Here is a 24,712-nt window from a genome sequence, read left to right as displayed (position 1 = left end):
TTTTCCTGAGTCCCTGCATGGCTTTCCAAATCCAGGGCTGTGGAACAGCGGGAGGGAGCTGGGGGGAGGCTGTGCAGAGGGGCCCTGCCAAAGCTGGAGCACGAGAGGGAAAATGAGAGTCCCGAATAATTTGAGAACCTGACCGTCTCTGGCTGTTCAGGTTTTGTGAACATCCTTAACGGAAACACATGTGGAACGAGCTCTCTGCGGATCTACCCGAGAAGGCTTTTCCGTTTTTGCTGCGCTTGCAAACTGCAGACAACTCCTTCTCTCCACCTCGGTGAACTACTGAGCAGGGACCCTGGACTTGCTCCTCCATTTTCATCCAGAGCCTCTGCCAGCGTCATAAACCCAGTAAAACATTATGGCACTTTGCACCCACTGGGAAACCAAATGTATTTTAATGTAGATTTAATAGATTTCAGGTCTTTCTGTTATTAAATTTGCTTTTCATTCACCCCCTCCCCCTCTCTTTGGTGCCTGAGACTCAATGAGAAATTTGAAGTGTATTAAAGCAGCATCTCGCAGAAACAAATCCAGATGGCCTGGTACAAATCAGGGGGAAAAAAATCGTATCAGAATCCATTAGAATCCCAGCCCAAATGCAAGGCACATTCCAACAGGCAGAGCCCTCCCCGCTCCTCAGCTCCTCACTCCATGACAGCCAGGAAACATGTGCTTCTTGGGAAGGGGATGGACCTGACAGCCTGGAAGCTGCTGGCCAGATTCCCCCGTGGAGAGCACTGGGGAAAATAGGCACTGGAAAGGCTGAGGTCAGCTGGGGTGTTCTGGTTTTTCCTCCCTTTAACTGGGAGCTGAATGTGACCCTCCAGCTCTGGCTTCCTCAGAGGAGGGATGGTGCAAACCTCTGGTCCCACAGGGTGATGTTCCAGGGGCTCCTCTTCCTTCAGGACCAGCCTGTCCCTCCAGCCTGCACCAGCAGATTCTATTCCCACTGGTTTTCCAGGGCCAGAGGATGTTGCTTTTGGGACTGCAGACACAGCTCAGTGGAGATGGGACCCCAAGGGGTGTCAAGGGCTTTGGTTTCTCTCCCTCCTGACTCCCAGTAACACAGCACAGGATCATGGAATGGTTTGGGTGGGAAGAGGCCTTTAAAGGTCATCCATGGGCAGGAACACCTTCCACTCCCCCCAGATTGCTCCAAGCCCTGTCCAACCTTGTACACTTCCAGGGATGGGGCACCCACAGCTTCTGTGGGCAGCGTGTTGGAGATGGAAATGGGTGGGAATTCTCCTCCTGCCTGGGGGCAGTCTGCTGCCGGCAGAAGATGTTGGAGAGGTCCTCCTGTCACTTCCCTATCAGCACACATATCCCATGAGCAAGGCTCCTCTGGAGCATGCAGGGTGGTCGGGATTGCAGGGAGAGGCTTTGCCAGGTAAACAACACAACCACCATTCCCCATTTTCCACACTTTATTAGTGCTTCCAACCACCCTGGTGAGGAAGGGCAGCCCGAATTGCCAAGTGAGAATGGATTGTTTCCGTTTCTGCTGGAGCGAGCACCGGTGGGATGCAGAGGCAGCAGGGAGCTGAGGTGAGGGCCATAGCAGGCAGGATTATTTATTTCATCTGCACTGACATTTGTGGAGTGCTCCTCAGTGGAATTCCCCTCTAGTCTCCATGCCCGCTCCTCAGGCTCCAATCCCCACATGGCCCTGCTCTGTTTGCCTTCAAATATTCAAGCAAACAGAATGAGTTACAAGGAGGAATGGCCATGGAAACAGTGAATTTTAAGGCCCTCTTGTAAAATATTCATAGAAAGCAAATTTTGAATTAATACAAAATGTGTGTGCTGAAGCCCTGGTGCTCAGAGTCATCTACTCAGGGAAGGGAAATAATCCCAGCTGACCTATAGGGCCAATAAAGCAGCTTGACTTTGGAATTCTCGCAGTAAACTGCCTGTGAACAAGATACAGGCCAAGAATTATGTGCAGAAATTATTCATTAAGGGCCTAATCCAAAACCCAGCTAAGTCAGTGGAAAGATCCCCCTAAGTTAGGCCCCAAATAATTCTGGATAATGAATACATTGGAGAAAACAGCGATCCTTTCCCAGATAACTCAATGAGCAGAAAAAAAGGAGCACAACTTCCCGGAGCACAGGCAGAGGCTGTAAATAATGACCTGAGTGGATCTTTCCTGCTCCACATCTGCTCCTCCCTGGCCACCAGAGACGTGGTGGGAGCTGGGGGATGCACAACTCCCCTTCCTCCATGGCTGCAGCTCCCACAGGGATGGGGATCAACATGAGACACCTCCCATGGAGACGATGCCAACCTGGCCCCCATGCATCCCCTTCCATCAACGGGGCTCCTGGGAAAGGCAGGTCATGGATAGAGATGGATAAGGGCAAATCCTCCGTGCTCGCTGCTCCCCCCGCCACTGGGCTCATCCCTTCCCGAGGAAATCAGGCTGAAGAGACGGTTATGAGTTGTGGCTTCTGCGAGGATCTAATTGCAAAGTACCCTGGGAGAGGCGGGAGGCAAGGAAATATATTATTACTGCTATTGTTGTTATTATTATTATTACTATTCCTATTAGAACACGGCAGTAATTCCATCAACAGATCCCGGGGACACCGTAAAACACAGGAGCAAGGATTGAAGTTGCCTGGGGGCCTCAGAGCTAGAACGACCCAATTAATAGCTGTATATTTTTATGGCCACATTTAACACTATACATTAATCCCACAAATCTTGCCATATTATTAAATGCTGCTTTTTATCCTGCTTTGGGTTTGTTTGTGTTTAGGATGATGCCGGTGGCAGGGAAGTCAGATTTGTGCCTGAAAATTGGGCCCCATCTCCAGAGTGATGGAGGGAAATAAACAAGGGGGTGTAAACAGCCAGGCTGTGAGGGCTGGATAGTGGAGGGAATCATTCCCTTGTCCTATTGGGATGGATTTGGGACACCAAACAGGCAGTGACAGGGAACTGGAGACTTGGGGATGTTGTCACTGGTGGGGGAAATGGCTTAAAAAAACTCAGGAGAATCAGCAGCACGTTGTATTTGTCAGCTATCTGGATAAAGCATATCTGCATCCAATATCAATGTAATGGGAAGCCAGTGTCAGGGAGGGTGACCCCCAGTCCATCTGGATGCAATTCCAGCTTCACATCTGAAAATCAAATACATATTTTTTAAGCCTATCAGACAGAAAAGGCTCCTTTTTTCGCCTTTCCCTCGGTGTGTGCCTGGCTCTGATGTGTGGGGACGTTAATGGGGTTATTGTGGCAGGGTGTGACACAGGGGACCCAGTCCCCTTCCCCTGTCTGGGTCAGCCCCGTGGAGAGGGCTGGAGTCCCTTATGGGTTTACAAAAAGGGCAAGGCACCCCTCCGGCTCTTCTTGGGACCTAGCACTGGGAAAGGTTTCCTTTCCTTCACTCAGGGTCACGGCTGTGCAGCAAGAGTGGAAATTCACCTTCAGAGACTCCCTTGTGCTCTGTATAGCTCGGAAAATTCGGAGGAAGAAAGCAGTTCCAGGGCTGGCAGGTCCTCCCCGGCTCCTCTTCCAGGTTTGATGGGATTTCATGCGTTTGAAACAAGGCTTTGGAGCGGGGGAGAGCCAGGAGGAGCCAGGCCAGTGCTACCAGCAGCAGGGAATGTAAGGGCTGAGGCGGTGCGTGTGAGCATCCATGGAAAAGCCGCGCTCCACCAACCCGGGCACGGCGCAGGCCCCACGTGCCTGATGGCAGGCGGCCAAGGCAAACGCCATGGTACATGAACTACAAGTAAACACAGCTTGAGTTTCACATGTCAAATATGCTCAACAAACTGCTGGCGGATAATCTACAGGCCAAGGAACCAGACAGAAAATGTAGATGATGAATCAGTTGCAATGATGAATAAATTAGGGGCTGGAGCAGTTTGCCCATAGGCGGCTCGGAGAGGCCGACGAGGAAAAACACGGCATGCACACAGCTTGCCCAGAGCTCACTTTTCCTCCAAGCCAAAGCTCTCCCTGGTGGCCCTGAGGGCTGGGCAGGCTCTGTGCAGCCTCTTCAGGGCTTTGCATGGGTGAAAAAAAGCAGTTTCTGCTCAGAAGAAGCCTCCGCAGCCTGTGCAGAGCAGCCAGGTGGCTGCCACCAGGGCAGCATCACTGTTGCCAGAGCAGCCTCTTCCTCATCCCTTATTTTTGGCTGGTTCCTCATCCCTTCTCCTTTTACCTGGGTCCAGCTCAAAGTGATGGGTTGGTGTGGCTGTGAGTTGGCTCATGATGACGGAGAGTGGTGGTCAAGGGACCAGTGGGGAAGGAGGCAGAGGTTGCACCAGGGGATCTCCCACTTGATGGTCTCCCACATGCCATTCTGCCACCCAACTCCCACCCAGTTATCTCCCAATGCTCTCCCACTTAACTCCCTCCCACCCAATTCTCTTCCACTCAATACTCTCCCATCCGCCATTCTCCCACCTTCTGTTCTCCCACCCAGCTCTCATTGGTCTCTCCCACCCAGCTTTCACCCAGCTCTCCCATGCCAGGGTGAAGTTTTCAGCCCCTGCCGATTCAATCGGCCAGAGCTGCCCATGGCAGCTGGAAAGCGACATTCCCATCTCCCAAACTCAAACAGGAAGATTCATTAACCGTAAAAATATACAGAGCCCCAGCCCTTCAAAAGCTTGCAATTTATTTTACTCAAGGCAGCCAAACTTTATATAATGGGAGATGAATGCTGGGATCAGGGAGCAGTTGAGGAAGAAGGGGCTGGGAGCGAGCGTGGGGATGGCGGTGGGGTCAGGGAGGAAGGGGAGGAGGAAGGTGGCTCTTAATGAAAGGGCAGGCTTGGGGGGAGCTGGGAAGAATGGGGTTGTCCAGGAGGATGGAGAAGGTGGGGGCAATGTGAATGATTGATGAGCAGGCGAGCGGAGCAATCAACGTGCCACTTTATCCCAACAACAACCCTGGAGCCGTTGGTATTTATCCAGGCCCCAGCCTGATTATTATTGTAAGAGAGATTTCTCTAATCAAAACTCCAGAATCACACGCAGGCTTTACTGATTAATATTCCATGATAACAGCAGTGGAGCACATCTGGCAAAGGAGCTGCAATTTCTGCACTATTGCTGTCCATTTGGTGCAAGAATAAAATCCACATCCTCAGTGCTGCTGGAGTACCCTGGATTCCCATTGTAGGGCACTGCTGGCACCATGCTGGATCTAAGTAATGCCTAACTGGCACAATCCTTGTGGAAAGGGAAGAGGTGCCATGGCTAAAGCTCTGCCCATCTGACCATTCCCACTTTGGGAAGCTCCAGTTGAGCTGTTTGCTGGCCGTGCTGCTCCACTTATCCCTGGTGAGAAGCAAGTGAATGTTAATGGGATTTTTTTGGAAGTCAGGATGGAAACAGTCTCACCTCATATTATAAAACCCAACAAATACATGCGAGGCAGCAGGGCAAAGAAATTCCATCTGGGATGTCAGTGCTGGGAACTCTGCTCTCTGACTCCACAGTACAGACAGGGATGCACTGGCTGGAAACAACATTTGCCTGGCATTACACAGATCTTTTGGAATGAATCTTCTTTCCCAGTGGAGATGGTGGGGCTGGGTCAGCTTCTGTCCCTGCATAGTTGTGAAGCGGAAATGTCTGGAATCCTCCTCCTCACTCCAACTGATGGGAAGTCAGGTCTGGTTTGGGTGGGATTAGTTCCAAGGGATAATAGCCTTGACTTGGTCGGGATGTGATCCATGGGATGATAGCCTTGATTTGGGCAGGATGTGTTCCATGGGATGGTAGCCTTGATTTGGGCAGGATGTGTTCCATGGGATGATAGCCTTGGATGGGATGTGATTCATGGGATGATAGCCTTGATTTGGGCAGGATACGCTACACTGAGAGGGATTGATAACCATCTCCTGTCTATCAACAAGTGGGAGGTACATCCATTTTTCCCAGGGATACTTTGAGAATGTCAGGCTGGAAGTCTTGATTCCTTTCTCATATTGCTGAGAGGGTGCTTCTTATGCCCCTAAGATGAGCAGATGGGAGAGGGATCTTTTATTTTCCAAATGGAGGCATAAATGGGCTCCTTTACTTCTGGAGCAGTTTGGAGCGTGGTAGCATGAACAGACCTGGAAAAGCCTTGTGGGGAGAGTATCCTCATGGGAATCTCAGGAAATTTCCAGCTCAGCTGGAAAGCTGAAATGTGTTTGGGAGAAGCTTTGAATAAAAACTTCTGCATTTGGGTGCTTTAACCAAATGTCTGAAGTGTCCCTTGGTACCAGGGGCTGTTGCTGCTTACCAGCTGGAATGGTGATCCTGGATGGAGAACTGTGGAATCCCAGGATGATTTGGGTTGGAAGGGACCTTAACGATCCTTTTGTTTCATCCCCTGTCACAGGCAGGGCTGCCTCCCACTATCCCAGTTAGCTCCAACTCCCATCCAACATGGCCTTGGAAACTTCCAGGGATGGGGAAGCCACAGCTCCTCTGGGCACCCTGTGCCAGGCCCTGCCCACCCTCACAGGGGGTAATTTTTCCTAATAAGAAGGAATTGATGTAGGAATGTGGGAGACTCTCCTGCACTTCCCTGCATTTCCAGCCAGTCCTGACCTCAGGAGCCTGAGCTCAGGGATGCTGGGGACATCCCATTTGCCCTCTCTGCTGTCCCTGTCCCCAAAAGCTGCAGCTGGGGCAGCTCAGAGCAGCTCAGAGCAGCTCTGAGTGTGGGATATCGTGGGGCTGGGAGGGATGGGATGGGTCTGTCCTGTTCCTGGTTTCCATGTTGCTCCAAGTTTGGTTCCTCTCCAAGCCGAGGTACCTGGAGCTGGGCTGCAGCCAGCACGCAGGTTCTGCATTATCGGGGATTTATGAGCCATGATTTATGGGCCAGTGGCTGGGCTGCTGTTCCATACCCTCACTGAGGAGGCCAATTTTATGCCTAAACTCTATTCTTGGATCGCTGTACCTCCAGAAACAGTGTTTAGAGGAAAAGTGCTTCCCAGTCACCCACTGCTCCCAGGGCTGGGGAGCGGAACAGGGGCTGGTTTGGTGCCATTTCTTGAGTTTCAGTGCCAGGAGGGAGCTCCTGGGAGGGCTCGTTCGGTTATCCAGACAGAAAACCTGATCCCAAGACCCCTCCTTCCCAAAAAGCCCTGCTGGCTGGAGCAGAGGGGATGCCACAGGGCTGGCCGGAGGTGGCGATGGCTGCGGCGGGTGGCTCGTCCCCGATCCCATCTCCTGCCTCTCCCCGGCAGCAGCCCCCGAGCCGAAAGCACATCCCTGCCGGCAGCGTGGGGAGAAAGGGCCCGAGGAGCGCTCCGTCCCCTGATGGACACGGCCATCTGTCCCCTCCGTCCTTGACATTCCAGCAGAGCCCTTCCGCCTCTCTCCGCCTGCGCTGGAAATCTCGCCTGTCCTGCCGGCCATCAGGAAACGTGCCACGGCCTGGGGACACAGCTGCTGCCGGTGTCGGGGGCAGCCTGTGCCGGGGGACACGGCCACCCCACACCTGTCGGGTGCCGCTTTCATCCCGCGGCCGGGGTCGTGCCCAGGCTCCGCTGCGGGGTCAGCGCTGGAGGGGCATTGCCACCTGGCTCCCATTAGGAGGGCTCCGAGCTCCGGAAGAGGGCTGTGTCATTCTCTCACTCCTGCCAATTATCCCGCTAGGTCTCTATTAGCCTGCCCAAAACAAGCCCTCTCCATCCCGAGCTCTGACAGCCCCGCAGACGTGGCCGTGCCGAGGCTCATTCCCGGCTGCCTCCAGGTTGTGGCTGTGGAAAAGGCTGCTCCTGCCTTCCTCTTCCTCTTCTCGGGGCAATCGGGCTCACTTTCAATCATTTCTCCTGGTTTTTTTTCCTCTCCTCCCTGCTTGGCTGGGCAGAGATGGGGCTGGGTAAGGTGCGGCCAGAACCATGAGTTTGGTGTCCAGATCCCTCCAAAATTAAGGCACAAGGGTGGTTGTGAGCACAACAAAGCATAACCCCCACTGTACACGGTGGCCCTGGCTCCAGGGGAGCGATGCCCATCCCGAATGCCACCTCCAAGCCTCCCATGATGGGATTTGGAGCAGAAAAGCAGCTCCCAGGGGTTGTGAGGGCTTTTTCCAGCTGCTCCTGGACTGGTCCACCACCAGCTCTCTGCTCCTGGGGAACAAATCAAGTAGCAAACCACTGAGGTTTGCTGCATGGCTGCCCTCCCCATGGCTCCCCAGGTAAGTGTTGCTGTAATAGGATTTGCTCCACATCCCTGGAAACCCCCCGGAGGAGGATGTGGGGTTTTCAGCACGTTAACTCCTTCATGCACCACAGAGGGTGAAACCCCAGCATGGCCACATCAAGCCCCGGGCTCTGCTGAGAGCCTTGGCCATGGCGCTGCAGCTGTGGGAAGCAGCTGGTGGGTTTTGGGAGATGGAATGAGGGAGGGAGAGAAAGGTCATGGGGAAAACCATCCCGTGGGAACATGGCTGCTGTGGGAAGCAGAGTTTATACATGGGGAACACCATCAGCTTCTCCCCCAGGGCAAGGGACACTCGGCTCTGCCCCCAGCCCAGCCAGGCTCAGCAAAGCTCCTGATCTTTGCTGCTTTTCGCTGTGTTCATCCCATTGTTTAACAGCAGAAAATGCCAGATCAGATCCCTTCATCCAGAGGGCTGAATCTGGGGATAAATTGCCCCTCTCCCACGGAGGGGTTTCAGGGTGTCTGTGTGTGGTTTGGCTGGAGGGTCCCCAGCACAGAGAGGACCAGGCACTCCTTGGGTGTGCAACCACTTGTGTGGGGACCATGGAAGTGCAGGGGTACAGAGGTGGCAAGGTGCTGTGAGAGCAGATTTGGGTGCCCAGGGCTCCTCAGCCCACAGCAGGATGGCTCCATCCCAACCTCCCCAGCGTCCCCTCCCACAGGATCCCTGCTTTGGCCTTGGGAAAGGGCTGGTGTTTATCCCAAACAGCCGTGACTTGTCTCCACGCCAAGCTAGAGGTTATTTGAGGCTGCTGTCTCGTTCATCAGATCCTCATGTTTCATTAAAAGAAATTAAGAAATCCTCCAATTCAGAATAGCAACAGCCTGGAGTGGGAGAAACCTCTCCATGCCTGAAGCTGCCATTGCCAGTGTGGAGCACCCTGGGCAAGGCTGAACCCCAACTCTTGGTCAGGGCCCTCCTGAGCTCAGCTTGGCCACAATGGGATGCCTGAGGCACCCCTGAACCTCTGCCAGTGTGTCCCCATGAGAGCTGTGACATGGTCACGCATCTCTCTGTCTGGGATGGTCACCCTGCCCAGGGTCTTGTGCAGGGCATGGGAGACACCCAGGACTTGGCCAGGAGCTGTTGGGGGGTCCCACCCGTGCAGCCCATGGAGGGGAAGCTGTGGGGCTCTGGAGTGGCCCCACACTCCCGGGGTGAGGTGGGACCCTGGGGCTGCTGGGCCCCCAGACTGGAGCGACTGGAAATGGGGAAGATTCACAGCACAGAGACTGAGACTATAAAGGGAGCTGAGGAAGCTCATAAGGAGGTGTAAATTGGAACAATATGGGCTGTGTCGTGTCCTGATTTGGCTTCAGGGAATTAAGAGCTAATCTTTTCCCTGAGACTGGGATTGCTGGAGTTGTGCATGCGGCACACGAGGGAGTTTGGGATCGCTGAGCAAAGCCCATGCAGGAGATGCAGGGCTGAGGTTTGGGATGATGAGTTTTACATTTGGTCTTTCTGTGGTTATTGAGGGGCACGTTTAAAGTAAAAGCCTCCTCCTGAAGATCTGCTTTGTTAATAAAGGATCCCTGTGTGCGCTCAGATGAGAGAAATAGGGACCAGACTGGTGCCAGTGGGCTGGAAGTGGGTGGCAGTGTATTGTAAACTGGAGGCATCTAGGAGAGCTCAAATGCTGGGAATCAATGCAATTCCACCTGGGAATGGGGGGACTGGGTGTGCATGGAGGCAGTTGGGCTGGGAAAGGAGAGATGGGTGATGCTGCAGATTCCAGCCCTAAAGTGGGGCATTGGCTTCTGGCAGAAATTTGCCTGCTGCCCTCCACATCACTCCTGTGCATGAAATGTGAAATGAAAATGAGTCTGTATAATGCTTAAAGCCAGGCTGGACAGGGCTGGGAGCAATCTGAGATAATGGAAGATGTCCCTGCCCATGACAGGGGGCGGAACTGGACGGGCTTTAAGTTCCCTTCCCATCCAAACCATTCTGAGACTATGATTCTATAAATGTGAGCTCCATCAATGAACACACACAAAGACATTAAGAAACTCCAATTCTCACTGAAAACTTGGCATTGCAATGATATAACACAGCAATACTCCATGGACTCCATCCATGTGAACACTCTTCAGGAACATTTGGCTTGAGAGGGGTTTTTTTTTCATTTGCTTTTTCTCCAAAACTGCTGTTCCTGCTCTCACGAAGGTTTCGGGGCCTCCCCCGTGCAGCCCCCACGCCGTGCCCTGGCAGGAGGCTCTGGCTGCAGCCCTGTCTGTGCCCCAGCCCCTGCACCCTCCTCCTCCTCTCCCAGCAAGTTCCTTTGCTATCTAGGTCAAAGATTAGCAACAGCAATAAAAAAAAAAAAGAGAAGAGAAAGCAAAAGCCAGCACCGCGCCTTTCATGCGGACATTATTTGCTGCTCGGCACAGAAAACACATCCATCCATCCCCCCTGCACTTCAGGCTCAGCTTTTCCACACCGGGCTGAGCAGGAGCAGGAGGAGGAGGAGGAGGAGGAGGAGGAGGAGGAGGAGGAGGAGGAGGTGGTGGTTGCGTGCCTGTGGAGGGATCAGCCTGGAGGCAGGACTGTCCCAGCCCCAGGAGCACATTCCCACCCTCCCAACACCTTGGCCAACCTGGCTGGTGATGCCCATGGCTCCTCTGGGGAGGGGGACAAGCCTGCCCCCCCCTGGGCAGCCCACAAACCCCCTGGGGCATGGAAGAGCTTTCCCTGGAAAAAAATTCCTCCCCTGAAGGCACAAAGTCCTGTGTGCTCCTGCTCCAAGGGATCGGTGTCCTTGGGCTCTGCTGTGTGCTGGGGGTGCTGGGCAGCACTGGGAGGGTGCTGGGGGTAGTGGGCAGCTCCAGAGGGTGCTGGACAACCCTGGGAGGGTGCTGGGGGTGGTTGGCAATTTCAGAAGGATGCTGGGCAGCACTGTGAAGGTGCTGGGGGTGGTTGGCAGCCCTAGGGAGGTGCTGGGGCTGGTTGACAGCCCCAGGAGGGTGCTGGGCTCAGGTGGTGGCAGCCCAAGGCAGCGTGGCCGTGCCTGCCAGCCCAGATTGTTTCAGCCCAGTGCCCACACAAGTGGGTTTGCTAAAGCTGCAAGTTGATCTTATGGAAGGAAATTGAATTGTCGGCGGGGCTGGGTTTTATCTGGGCTTTGGGCTCCGCTGCCTGGCTCGGCCTATTAAGGTTTGCTCGTCAGATTACAGACACAGCTTGGGGTGAGAGGTCACGTTTAAATCGTGCCTCTTTCCTTTCTCATCTGTGACAGCAGCACTGAGGGGCTGGAGAGGTTTGGGGGAGCTGGGGGTGAATGAGTGAGTCCCTGGACAGCTGCCTCTGGGCACTGAGGGTGAGCTGGGGGATGCCAGGTGAGGGATCTTCTTCCTAAATGTGATTTTCTCATAGCCACAAATGTAGGTGACCTACTATTTTTACTCCCAAAAAAAAAAATGGGAAGGGAAAGGCAATGCTAAAAATGACCTTTCTCCTCTAATCACAGGGCTCTGGGAGCTGGAGATTTAAGAGAATTTATAAATAGAGTCAGAAGGTGCCCAATGATACCTAAAGTGAGGTGTGTATGGACACTCCTCAGCACTTGGGGAAGCTGAGGCTGCCAGGGCTGGCTGGAATGGGATGGAGTGGCTTGTTAGTGCTGATGGCTGTCCCCTTCCTGTCCCAGCAGCGCCCTTGGGTTAAGATTCTTTAATGACCTTAATCACCAGTTCATTTACAGCAGTCACTTTCCCCAGCATGGGAACAACATCTGCTCCCCCACATTGCCCCTGGAAGCTGCTCCTGCTCCACACCACCAGGAATATCCAGGGCATTAAAGTCGGGATGTTTTATAGGGGAGCTGTCAGGCAGCTCCAATCCAAGCTCTGACCTACTTAAAAGTTGTCCTAATCAGGGGAGGCATTTGTGTGTGTGCTGAGTTCACATCTCCACTTCCATGTGTCACCCTGGCGCTACGAAATGGAAATGGGAATTATTTACAGAACAAAGGAGTCACATTGTGGGAGAGGAGGAGGAGGAGGAAAAGGCAGGGGAGCAGCGCTGGTGTCTGTGCAGAAAGGGCACTGGGAAGAGCCCCGTGGGGATGGGAAGCAATGAGGATGAGGAAGGAGGGCTGGGATCAACACCCTCCAGAACATTGGGAGCTACCCCTCACTGCAGGGACTGCAGGGGGAAAAGGAGTCTCCTTGGCAGGGCCAGGGATCTGCTGGGGAGGTGTTGGGAATTTAAATGTTCCTGAGGCCAAATCCCATTTCTGTGTCACTGTTTGGCATCACGGAGGGAATGGGGGCACCCAGGCAGGGAATGGGGCATTCAAGTAGGGAATAGCAGCACCCAGCCCCAAGTTCCTGGGAGTCAGGAGCCAGCCAAGTCCTTGTCCTTGCCCTGGCCATGGAAGTGAAGCCTCTGGCTGGAACATCCTGTTATCCTTGGCTGCTTTTTGGAAATTGTCTGTGTTTACCCTTGGCTCCCACTCCCAGAGGTGTTTGGGCAAAATAATAGGAGCTGGGGGAAAATGGGGCTTCAGCCTCTTGGAGAAGGGACCAGACCAGGGCCTGGGACAGTGCAACCTCCAAATTTGCAATTCCAAATTTGCAATTCCAAATTTGGAGGCTGGACAGTGCAGCCCCGAGTTCCCAAATTCCCAGATTCCTGCCCTTGCTCTCAGAGCGAGGTGGGACAGTGGGACTGCAGACATCAAAGGGGCAGTTTAATGGCCTGTGCCCAGGGTATCTGCAGCTTCCCACTGCCCCCAAGGCTCCCAATCCCTAATTAAACTGTGCACAGCATTCCTTCCCCATCACACCTCATAAAAACAGGAACCCACCAAAGCCAGGCCGGGCTGCTCCAAGATAATGATCCAGCATGGAGCTGCTGTGGATCCTCAGGGAACAGGGACCCTGCCAGAGGCAGCAGGACCTGAGTGGGACATGGGGGCTTCTTCTGTGCCCCTCACTTTGGTTTATGTGCAAATAAGTCTGAATCCAGCACAATGAGAGGGAAAAACAACAGCAGAATTGGGAATGTGGCCGGGAGTGTGACTGAGGTGGCTCATGAGGCCACGAGAGATGGGACCTGCAAGGACACGGCTGAAGAGGGCAGGAGCAGCCTGGCACTGTGGCTTCTGCCAGCATGAAACCCAGGAATATGGCAATTTTTGAAGCCACAAGGCTGTTGTAAGTCAGAGATTCAAAGGAGAGCATGAGATGGGAATTTTAACATAGATTTTGTAGAATTCCCAATATGTGGAGTTAAAATGTTCCATCTCCCAGGCTCCATTTAGGCCAGGAAAACACAGATCTCTCCTTTTCTCTGCTCACACAGAATGTAAGGACTTTATCTGGAGCAGCACCTTGTCCTTTGTCCAGACCCACCCCTGGAGGGATTTAAAAAGCTGTGGCACTTGGGGACACGTCTGAGTGGTGGCCTTGGCAGCTCAAAGGGCTTTTCCAAGCTAAATGGTCCTAGGGCAGGGACTCTCCAGGCTGGAGAAGCTCTGGGTGATGCTTGGTCAGATCTTCCAGCATGGGCAGGAGTTGGAGGGCTCTGCTGCTCTGGCCTGGGCCACCATCCTCCTTTACTGTGTTTTACACATGTGATGAATATCGGAGGAATTTGTTTTTTAAAGCCTGTTTTGATTGAAATCACACAGAAAGCGCCTCATGCTCGGGGCCTTCCTGTGAGTTATTATTATTTTTTTCATTTTGGGGCAAGATTATGTTTCTTAGGCAAACAGGAAAAACAACAGGGAAAAAAGGGTCTGTTTGTTTCTTTAGCTTGGAGCTCAATCTTGGAGCGGTTCCCTGTGGTGAGGACCATGGAGCAGCAGCACTGTGGCATCAGAGGGTCCTGCTGGTGGTGATGGTTGGACTCCATGGGCTCAAAGGTCCTTTCCAACCTAAATGATTCCATAATTCTGTGATGCTGTGATTCTGTGATGTGAGAGAGACTGTTTGGGGTAACACTAAATACAAACCCTTGTCCTCTGTCCTTCCTTGAGGCCCAGCTGTGCCCCCATCCCAAGGAGATGTCTTGAGGTGGCCCCCAGCAGCCCCTCCAAGAAACTTTGGCAAGTGGCAAGAAGGATTGAGCCAGTGGGATACCTGGGGGAGGCATTTCCCTGCCTTCCTCCTCCTCTGGAGAAGGAGGAGGGGGTGACCAGAGCTGCTGGAGGCCCTGCAGGATTTGGGGCCGTGGGTGGGAGCAGGAACCCCTCTTGGTGGGAACGAGGAGGCGTTTGCAGGTCATTCCAGCATGTTGTCCCAGTCAAATATTTGTCTAGTTAATAAATATATTGTTGTTTTTTGCAGCGAGGAAATGAGGAGACTGCGAAGAAAAATAATGAAAGGCCTTTCTTGTGCAGGCCCGCTCTGCGAGGAGCTGGATCAGGCCCTCGCCTTCTCCTTGGCCCTCCCGCTCCCAGAAACCCTGCTGTGGATTTCACAACGGCGTGATTGACAAGATTAGGAATTATCTCCCCCTCTCCCTACATATAAGGTTACTGCTGCTCCAGGCACAGTGTGAAATTCCCCTTGCCGGAGCTCATTAAATGGGTCAATGGACTCGTTCCAGCTTCTCTGCAGTTCACAAAGGGCTGAGTCCTGGCCACCCCACCAAACCCTGTCCCAGGCTGTTGACGAGTAAGTGCTTCCATATGGCTCACCTCAGCATCTCCCGAAAGATAACACACAGCTAATGGCTTGCAGATTCCACGGATGCTCCTCGGGAAAGGCACAGGGACGGGGGCTCGGGGCTGCCTTCAATCACAGCTGATTGGGATCCAGGGGACCTGGGGGCTCCCTGCCAGCCCCCGGCCCCCCTCCCCAAGGCTGGGGCACCGGGAAAGGGCAGTGGGTTCATGGAGTTGCCTCGGGAATTGGGAGCAGGAGAAGGGTGAGCGGCAGCCGCCATCCCGAAGGCACCAGGGGCTGGAGGGTGAGGTGGTGTCTCTGAGCTTTTGTGGATCTTCACAACTCTTGGGATAAGGTGGTGCCCTCTGAGGTTTCATGGATCTTCACAACTCCTGGGATGAGGAACTATAGGTATCCAACAGCGGCAGGAGCTGGTTCTTGTCCTGGATGCACCCTCAGGGCATCCAGATGCCCTCAGGTCAGGAAGCCACGGATGTGGGTTTGGTGATGTGAAGACAATAAAATGCAAGGAAAGCATTCCTGCTGGGATGTTTGCCTTTCTTCTCTTCTTTTGTTTCTAATGATACTTCAGGATTGGATATTGGGAAGAAATTCTTCCCTGTGAAGTTGGTGAGGGCCTGGGATGGAATTCCCAGAGAAGCTGTGGCTGCTTCATTCCTGGAAGAGTCCAAGGCCAGGTTGGACAGGGCTTGGAGCTACCTGGGATAGTGGGAGGTGTCCTTGCCCATGGCTGGGATGAGCTTTAAGATCCTTTCCAACCCAAACCGTTCTGGGACTGTGAGATTCAGTGATTCAGTAATTCAGTGATTCAGTGACTCAGTGACAAGGACACTTCTCTGAATCACATTTACTGTGAGGAACAAGATTACAAATTTCTCCCTGACATTCATCCCTGCCCGTGAATCCCTGCAGAGCAGATGCTCAGAAACTCATCCTTGTCACCCGGCCACGGGCATGGCCTGGCATTTCTCCTTTCCCACAGTTGGGTGGCTCCTGTCACTCCCTGGCACAGGGAACACTTCAGACGCACCCAAACACGCCATTCCAAATGCTGCTGTTGAATATTTGAGCATCCAATTTATATTTCATGAGCCTGTGTGCAGAATTCATGTGGAAGAGACACAATGGGGTCGGGAGCTCGTGTGAGTCAAAGCATCCCTGTGTCACAACAGGCACCGTGGGACGTGGGTGTCTCTGCTCAGCTGCTCCAGCGCCCAGCAGCGCTGTCACCCTGTCCCCACCTGCAGGGAGGTGGTTTGGGATGCTCTGAGATATGAATCCATGTGCTGGAATGTGTCAGAGCACAGTCACAGTTTGGCAGTCGGGGTTGTCTCAGCTCTCCCATCAGCTGGAGCCACCCAGCGATGCTGTTGTGATGCTGTAGGTGATGGAGTTTTGGGATGAAGTTCCTGTAGTCTCCAAAGATGTCTGCGTGTTTGGGAGCATCACCTGGCTCATGGGGATGGAATGTGCTGCTGGAGGACCTGTTCCCTGGGTGCTTTATGGGCTCCAAATTACCCAGCTGGACATCATCATCACCCAGCGAGGCCCCTCCACGCAAGGTATTTGTGGGGCTAACAGCCTGTTAAAGTCCTGCTCTGGATCCCAGCACTGATTCACTGGAATCAGGATGGTGGAAGTGCCCTTGACACCTTTCTGGGGGTTTAGGCTCCCAAGAACAACGGGCCCTGCTCTGAGGGGGCTCCCAGGCACAGCTCCACCTGGCCAGGCTGGGCTGGGCCTCACTCTGTGCTCCCTGTGCAGGGATGGGGGAAGCCTGGCTCCAGGGAAGCTCTCCCTGTTCCATGCTTCTCTCCTGGGTAATTCCACAGCTCTATCCAGCACAGGCCTCTCAAAGGCAAGCCTCCCTCTGGGGCCATCTTTCTCCCCCTAGAACCACTCACTGAGCGTCCCCAGGACACTGTGGGATCTTCTCTTCCAGGTGAGCCACACAAACATCTGGGTTCAGAGAGAGGGATGTGGTCCCAGGAGGGAAAAGGGCATCCCTGTAACCCCTGAAGGCAGCTCAGCCCCGGGGCTCTGCTTTCTGCCCTCCCCTCCTTCAGTGAGAGCCTGAAACCCCCAACCCCCATCTGCTTTACACTCTGGAGCTGAAATAAATGAAATTACCTTTAATTATTCTCATTACTTTCCCCAGGAATGCTGGAGTGAAAGGCAGCATTTAGTTGTGAGCTACAGCAGGGCTCTGCCCTTCCTCCTGCCCCCCAAAACACTGCTAGGGGCCCCTGGCTCCTGCCTGCAGCCCCTGGACACACACGGAGCCCCTGCTCCATCCCGGCAGGATGAAAGGAGGGCACAGGAGGGGAATGAGCCGGACAGAGCAGAGGGCGAGGGGACAGCCAGGGGGAGCAGGGGTCAGGGCTGGGGGCTGGCAGGGGCCAGGGGTCACAGCCAGGCAGGGCTGACCTGCCCCTTTGCAGACCACCTCCAGCTGGAGGAGCCTTGGAGAGGGGGGAGAGCAGGGCTGGGGGGTTCTCACACCTTCACGGCCCATCGCAGAGCAGCAGGAGGTGTCCGGCCACAGGCACTTCCACCACACTGCATCCCCTGTTTGTCCATCCTGGGAGGTGCTGGGGGATGGATCCTGCTCCTCCACTGCTGGGGAAATGGAGCCTGAGCTCCCCATGCTTTGAGAGGAACTGCTGATTATTCTTCCCTGTTTAAGGATTTCCGGACCTGCAGCTTCGTGAGGTGCTGGCTGACACCTTCCAGTAGGTGTTTCCTGGGATATTTAAGTCCACAGGTCAGGCAGGCTGGCTCTGAGGGGACTGTGAGGCTCCAAGAGGGTTCCTTGTCATGGACACCCACCTCATGTCTGTCCAGCAGTGTGTTGGGACCACAGGGACCAGCAGCTCCTGCTGATTATTCAGAGCAGGCACATTCTGATCCCTTGGCTCTTTCCCTACCTCCTAGTGTGGAAAAAGAGGATTTTCCTCTTCCTAGTATCAAGGCTGAGGATAAATTCCCTATCTCCTCATCTGTGAAGGAAGGAGCACCTACTTTTGTGCCCAGCAGGGAAGAAAAAGCAAATGAGACCTCCACCCTATGGGACATCCCAAAATAGACCTTCCAAGAAACCTGAGACATGGGGAAGGGGAACTGAGGGGGGTGGGGAGGCCCATTACAGATGGACACTGGGCCATTCTTCTGGAGAAGGTCCTGTTCCCCTCCAAGGTCAGCCCTAAGTGACACCGAGCCCAGCGGGGCCTTTGGGAAGGAACCCCGAGACACGTTCGCTGTCAAATGGAATCTATTAAAAGGGATTAGAGGCTTTTTCCCTCAATCCCCCCGTGACACCGTGATGGGCTGAAATTGCTGTGAAAACATCATTATTAAAAATGGGCCTATTAGTATTAGAATGGACAGAAGCTCCTTGCTAAATTTAGCAGCAGCAGCAGCAGCCACCAGAGTGGGGAGTGGAGGGGAAATGGCACCAGCAGCGCCAGGAAGGGGGTCTGGGAAACCTGGATGAGGCGGGAGCAGAGGGGACTGGGGCACCACCAGCCCAACACTCAGCACAGGAAGCAAAGTGGCTGCTAAGAATTGCAGCAAAAACAGCACCATCCCTGCTCCAAGTGCATCCAAGAAGCTGGGGATGTTCCAGACATGCACGTCGTGCTCCGTCAGGGAGTTGAACGGCTGAGACCATCACCAGGGACAGAGAGACATAGCTCCAGCTCCTCTAAATGGTTTAAGTGGAGGCTGGAGGCTCTCAGGAGCTGGCAGGGCCGTGTCCCCCAGGAGGACACATCCCTCTGTGTGCCATGAGGACACATCCCATCCCTGTGCCTGTGGGAATGGAGGCTCGGTGCTGCCAAGCACATCCCAGGATGCCTCAAATCCAAGGAGACCTGGGCTGGAGAGCAGGAATTGGATGTGGGAGAGCTGGGAGAGCCTGGCACAGCAGAACCCTGACAGCACCAGGGCAGGCACATGGGCCTCTCCAGGCTGGAGCTAATCCCTAATTCCCTGGAATTTTAGGTAGGCTATTTTTTATTGCTGGGAAAGTAAAGCTGATGAAATCACAGTGATGATTCCTGACCATTCCATGCATGGATGGACTCCAAGACCATCTCTCCCCTTGAGTGTGCACAGATCCCTGTGGGTCCCAGGGCTTGGGAAGTTCCTGGGATGTGGGATCAGCCCCTGGCTGCTGCATCTCATCCTGGTGAGAACTTGCACCAATGTTTCACAGCAATGAGCAGCACTTCCAAACCTTCACCTGCACGGGGACAGGATGCACATACATGGCTTTGTCACTGTGTGCAGCCCTTGAGGGACACGGGGCAGCCTAGGGGGACCCCCACACCCTGGGGATGGAAAACTGGCTCCACAGATTGGGCAGTGCCTCTCTGGAGCCAGCTTGGTTCTGTGGGAGGGCTCAGCCTGAAATTGTTGACAGGTTGGTTTCCCTACTGAGAAATGCAGTTTTATGGAAATCAAAGTGTTCCTGGGGAATCTGCTGGTTCTGACAAAGTTTTTGAGAGGAATGTGTCTGAACAAATCACTTTAACTCTCTTGTTTTATTTTTCACAGAGGTAAAAATAACTCCTTGGATCTTTAGGTGCTATAAATCCCATACAATACAATTAATCTAATATTTATAATATCGCATCTTGCATTGACTTTGTCAACTGCAACATTTAGCTGTTGACAAAAGGACTCAAAAATTCTCTTTCATAAAGCAGCGAGGCTCACTCCCAGAATCCAAGCATGGAATTCCTCATGCAGGGCAGGCTCTGCTTGGGAAACAACCTGAGGATGAAAGCCCCAGAGCTGGGGATTGTGGTTTGGGGGGCCGGTGATGTTCAGCCCCCGAGGGAGGGACTGAGGGGAGGTTTGAGAGCTGAGCCCCTGACACAGCACCCCCCAGCCGGACTTCCAGGGATTTAACCTGAGTTTGTTTAGTCCCAGCCCTTCCCAGGCTGCTGCAGAGCACCAGATGGTATCCGATCCCCAGCCCTAAATGTTGGCTTTGATAATCAGCTCCATGTCATTAAGATAATTAAGGCTCATTTGTGTGCAGGCTTTCCTTCGATGTTCGCGCCTCTCCTTCCTTCCCTTCCTCCCTCCCTTTCTCTTGTTTTCTTGATTTTCCCCTTCCCTTCCCTTCCCTTCCCTTCCCTTCCCTTCCCTTCCCTTCCCTTCCCTTCCCTTCCCTTCCCTTCCCTTCCCAGCACCATCCCTTCCCTTCCCTTCCCTTCCCTTCCCTTCCCTTCCCTTCCCTTCCCTTCCCTTCCCTTCCCTTCCCTTCCCTTCCCTTCCCTTCCCTTCCCTTCCCTTCCCTTCCCTTCCCTTCCCTTCCCTTCCCTTCCCTTCCCTTCCCTTCCCTTCCCTTCCCTTCCCTTCCCTTCCCTTCCCTTCCCTTCCCTTCCCTTCCCTTCCCTTCCCTTCCCTTCCCTTCCCTTCCCTTCCCTTCCCTTCCCTTCCCTTCCCTTCCCTTCCCTTCCCTTCCCTTCCCTTCCCTTCCCTTCCCTTCCCAGCACCATCCCTGCCTTGGGCTCCCAGATTCTACCTGGGAACAGAATTTTTGGTGGGAATTTTGGAGCCATGGTTTTAAACTAAAAAAAGAGTATTTATATGGGATATACAGAAGCTAGTTGCAATGACAGTGAAGAGGCCCTGGCACAGGTTTTCCAGAGAAGCTGTGGCTGCGCCTGGATCCCTGGAAGTGTCCAAGGCCAGGCTGGATGGGTGTTGGAGCAACCTGGGCTAGTGGCAGGTGTGCCTGCCCATGGCAGGTGTGGGACAAGATGAGCTTTGTTCCCTCCCAATCCAAACTATTCCATGATTCTCTGAAATTCAGATGCTCCCTGGACTGCACTTCCTGCTGTCAGGGGTGATCTCACAACTCTGCTGATAAAAGGTGCCCGAGGACATCACAACCCCCTCGTGGCAGCTGGGCTGTGCTTCCACCTCAGCCTTCTGAAGGCACAAAGGTCCTTCAGAGCCACTTCTCCCTCCATCCCCATCCTCTGGGAACAGCTCTCACACTGCTCAAGGACCACCTCTGTCTAATCTGTGGGAGATGGACAAGCAGACAGGACAGAAAAGGCAATCCCTCACCTGTGTTTACAAACCTCTTGTTTACAACTCCCAAATTCCCCTGGAAAGCCCACATCCCTGTGGATGGGATGTCCATCTCTGGCAACATCTCCAGCTCTCTGTGGGTGTCTGGTGCCTTCCCAGGGCCACAGAATTCATGGATGGGCACCAGAAGAGCCCTTGGCCAGAGAATCCCCAGGCACATCCACCTCGGAAAAGGGGCTTTTTAATTAACCGTAGGAATAAAGCTGTGGCCGGCCCGTAACCATGGTGATGCAGAGCCAATCCCAGAGGATTGCCAGCCAGCTGGAATATTTTTTGGATGGCAAAGCTTCAGCCCAACGTTTAATGGTGTTCGACTCTATTCGGGGAAACAATTACATGCTCCATTTTCAACGGAGTCAGCTGAACAATGGAGTCAATGAGGCAATTTGGACACAGGCTCCTCTGCTCTGCCGGGCCCACCGAGCTGCTGCTCTGCCAGGATGGAGCTGCCTTCCACAGGGGACACCTGCATGTGACAACACCCACCCTCACACATGGTGCCACAGGTCCTCACACTGGTGGTGGCCCCAGCGCATCCTCCTGGGCTTCCTTGGGTGGCCCAAGCACTCAGCTCTTGTCCCAGCCATAACCAGGGTTGGGTGGTTGGAAGGGTGGCACAAGGGACACCTTGGCTGCCTCGCTGGCTCTGCACACCTGGAGTGGGAGGTGTTCCTTGCTGGTTTTCCCCCTGCTCAATTTGGAGTCTCAGTCTCTCTCCCGGGGGTTCCAACCTGGAGAAAAGGAGGTTCAGGGGGGAACTTCTGGTTCTGCACAACCCCTGAAGGGAGGGGACAGCTGAGAGGGATGGGGTCTGCTCAGGGAACAGGGACAGGATGAGAGGATATGGTCTGAAGCTGTGCCACGGGAGGTTCAGGTTGGATATTGGGAAATTCCTTCATAGAAAAGGGGGTCAAGTGCTGGAACAGGGCAGTGATGGAATCACCATCCCTGGAAGTATCCAAAAAAAAAAATGTGGATGTGGCACTGGGGAACATGTGCTAACAGTGGCTAGGAAAATAGCTGCACTCAATCTCAGAGGGTTTTTCCCACCTGAATGATTGGATGACTCCACGATGCTTTGCTCCCCTCTCCCTGTGTGACACAGCCATCCCTCTGTTTCTCACCTCCCTTTCCCAGAGCTCGCCCTTCCGCAGCTCCTGACCTCCTTTCTCCTTCAGGAATATCCTGTTCCCTCTCTGTGTGTCACCACCATTGCACACCAGCCCCGTGGCCTCCAGACACGCCAGCCACAAAAATGCCTTTTAAAGCCTGCTGGGATTTAATTAATTGCTGCCTTTATTTTATTAGGATAAAAAATGCAGGTCTGGAAAATCTTTCCGAGGATGACATCAGTGTCTTCAGCTGAGTTTGGATTTGGTTGGTGTTATTTTAGCTATTCAAGGAATGTGAGGAGTAGGGGAGCCTGGTGACTCCTTCCCTGCTGCCACACCTTGCTTGGGCTTGTTTTTCCCTGTCCTTGACCTCAGCACATCCATGGAATGACAATCCACCCGGACCTTCTCCATTCTGTCCTTTCTCTCTTTCTCTCCAAGGAATTGTTTGGTTCCCATGGTGGTACAGCTGATCCCTGATACTCAGGGCAGCCTTCTCCTCCATGGTGTTCCTTGAGGTTTTTTATCCGCCTTTTTCCCCATCCCAGCCCTTTCACCTCCAGCTTTATAACCATGGGCAGGGCCAGCAGCGAATGGACAAGCCTGCTCTTGCACAACTGCACCATGAGAACATTCCTTGGATTTACCAGGAGAGTTTCCTCTGCAGTTTGAAGCAGAGGGGCTCTTTGGGATGCCCATTCCAAGACCTTTTCCAGCCTCTTGAGGTCAGGAAGACAAACACACAGCGCTGATTTTTTTCCAAGCGCCATCTTCCAGCTGGGGTCCCAAATCCCTGGTTATTCCTGAAGATTCAGGCTACTTCTCTCCCAGTGACTCAGCTCACATTGATGTAAGAGCTTAATTAGGGTTACTCAAACAAGAGTTACTCAACTGGATATCCATCCCCATAGGAAGAGCTCTGTCTCCTCACTCACCCTTCCTGACTCTTTTGGGAAAGCCAACTCCAGGATTTATTGCAGGTGCTGGCGTGTCCCATCTTGAAGGGAAACATTTGCCTCCAGGGCAGGAGGAAACCATCCAAGAGCCTCCTCTTCCTCCTCCTTCTCTTCCTCCTCTGACTCTGCCCTTTCTCCACCTGCCCGTGGACCTCTGGCAACACCACACTCTTGGAAAGTGCCTGGAAAAGAGAGGGGAAAAGCAGTTTTTTTCCTGAGGTTTTACCCATTTCTACTGGCACTCCTTGGCCTGGTGAGGGTGATGAAGGAGGGGATGGAGAAGATGCCTGGGAATGGCTGTGGTGGAACAGCCTTGGAATGACCCCCTAAGAGCATCTCCACCAAAAATGAGTTTGGCCTCTACTTCCATCACTGAACTCAGTAGGAGAGGATAAAAGAGATAAATAGAGGGAAAAGGGAAGAGCCAGACTGGGCTGAGAACAAATTGTTTATCTGTATTTTCCATGAAGCATCAGCAGTTCTTTAAAGAGCACAAAACCAGAGGGACCTTCCAGAGAAATCCTTGTAGGGGCTGGGAAGGTCTAATTAGTTTCTATATTTGAGCAATGTAAAAGTTTATCTTGAAGCCTCCTGTATTTTTTAAATATGACATCAATGTCTTCAGCTTGGCTTTGATTGTCCTTAACGACCAGGTTTTATTATTATTCTTTTTTTTAAACTCTTTCAAGAAAATAAAAGGGGAATATTTACTCAAGGCATAAAAATACCTCTGAATTCTGATGGCTTTGGCAGAGAAGTGGTGGCCCCGTTGCTTTTCCGTGTGATAAATCCTCCTGCTGCCGTGCTGCTCCCACCCCAGATCCAAGGATTGTTTAATTTTCAGCTCGATTTTGAAAACCCAAAATGTTTGGAGCCCAGTTAACGTCGTATTAATTTTCTAAGGCAGCAAGGCAAAGTGGCTCCTAACATAAATATTTTACCAACCATTTATAAATAGCGTGGCTGCTCAAAAAGAACATCACCGTTGATCAGGAAGCTTTGGAGGCTCCGTGCTCAGTGCCAGAGGGATGGAGGGATTCAGGGTGGGAGATGTCGGCAGCCACTCCGATGTGCTGGAAGCTTTTCAGGGCTGGAATTCTGTTCCTGTTTCCCCCCTATTCTTTGTGTCCTGGAGGTGATTGTGCAGCTGTTGCTGACTGTGGGGAAATCCGTTCTTGACATGATCCCGTCCTTGTCCTGCCTGGATCCTGTCAGCGCTGCTGGAATTGGCACTGAAATAGTGAGGGCACCACAAATCCTTTCTGGGCTCAGTTCTCCAACCCTGACCTGAGGACTCAATGAATTTTTCTCCTGTTAATGTTGGAATTCTCTTTGGATCAGTGGTGGCAGTTGTCTCCATTCCATACCCACCCTGGGACCTTCCATGTGCCAAGAGATGGGATGGAGGTATGGAAAGAACTGGAGGAGGAGACACAGGGAGGGAAAGACTTTACAAAATTCACTTTTAAATGAGTGAAAACAGCATTACCCAAACCCTGGCCCTTTGTGGGGAGGATAATCCCCCTTTCAGATGTTAACGGGAAGGAATTAAAACAAGGATTTGGCTGTTCTCTCTTCAGAGCAGGAACAGTAATTCTGTAAGTACATCTTGGGAAGGTTTCCAAAGCATTGGGAAGGGACAGTAATAAAACTGGACAGGTACCTTGGAGAGCAGGAACGGGAGGCAATGGCCAAGGGC

Source organism: Ammospiza caudacuta, chromosome 14 (assembly GCF_027887145.1).
Source record: "Ammospiza caudacuta isolate bAmmCau1 chromosome 14, bAmmCau1.pri, whole genome shotgun sequence".
Lineage (NCBI taxonomy): Eukaryota > Metazoa > Chordata > Aves > Passeriformes > Passerellidae > Ammospiza > Ammospiza caudacuta.
This window is presented reverse-complemented; position numbering follows the sequence as displayed.